Source organism: Nerophis lumbriciformis, linkage group LG12 (genome assembly GCF_033978685.3).
Source record: "Nerophis lumbriciformis linkage group LG12, RoL_Nlum_v2.1, whole genome shotgun sequence".
NCBI classification, from domain to species: Eukaryota; Metazoa; Chordata; class Actinopteri; order Syngnathiformes; family Syngnathidae; genus Nerophis; species Nerophis lumbriciformis.
In genome coordinates this window covers 35,937,935-35,938,974 of record NC_084559.2, presented here as the reverse complement: position 1 = coordinate 35,938,974, position 1,040 = coordinate 35,937,935, and positions in this window count along the sequence as shown.

Sequence of the window (1,040 nt, the reverse complement as noted above, 5' to 3'; positions counted from 1 at the left end):
ACGTGTCTGCATCACTCCATTTAAGAACCATAAATCTGTCATGAGTTTAGTGTTTTATACCTACCCTTGTTCTCTTGAGTAATTTCAAATCAAATATTTTCTGACGTCCTACATGAAAAAATAATTAAAAAAAATATGTATATGTTGTGATTCGTGCTAACCCTAACCCAGGTCAAATGTAGGGACTTTTGTAATCCAGTAAATGGTCGATGACTATTATGAAATACAAACAGTGTCAATCCATTGTCAATACAGCTTGTGAGTGTGCCATAAACCAGTACTTTTTAACCAAAGCCCATTGTTGGGCCGCCAAAAAAATATCTGTCTCTCCGCTGTGGTCTGTGGGTCGCAGCGGTACTCAGTTGTAATACACTTTTCCACCACTTGTGGCACTAATGACCAGTATTCTGAAAATTACTTTTAAAAAGTAATTCATTATAGTTACTCGCTATTTTACCAAAAAAGTAATTGAATTACTAACGGAATTACTCTTTAATAAATGTAATTAATTACTAGGAAAAGTAATTTTTACGTTACTTAAAAAAAAAACTAAATATTTGGCATATGTATTTGTGGGATCTTTAATATTGGAGTGCGGAGTTGTGCTTTTGAAAGGCGGCGCCTGTTGCCTAGTGCTGTGTGACATTATTGAGGGTTTTAACGGAGCTGTGTTTTTTAGCTTTATTGGAGCTGTGTTTTTTAGCTTTATCAGTTAGCAGCGCACTTTACCTCTGCTTAATAAAGAGATTGAATGTGCCTCGATGGCTATCATATCGTCTTGTCAACAAACGGGGTATATTTTGGAAGGCAAGTTTGTCAGTTCAATCATTGATTTGTTGTTCAATATTCCCATTGTGTACGTGTGTGTATGTTGTGTGCTGTGTCACAGTGTGATTGTGCCTCTTCCTGTTTGATATCAAGTCCATTTTAGTGCAATGCTGCTTGTTGCTTTCACCAGTAAAAAGACATTTCCTGCATTGAACTTGCTGCACTTATGACGTTGTCTTGTTGTCGACATTAAACCACAAATAAATTAGATT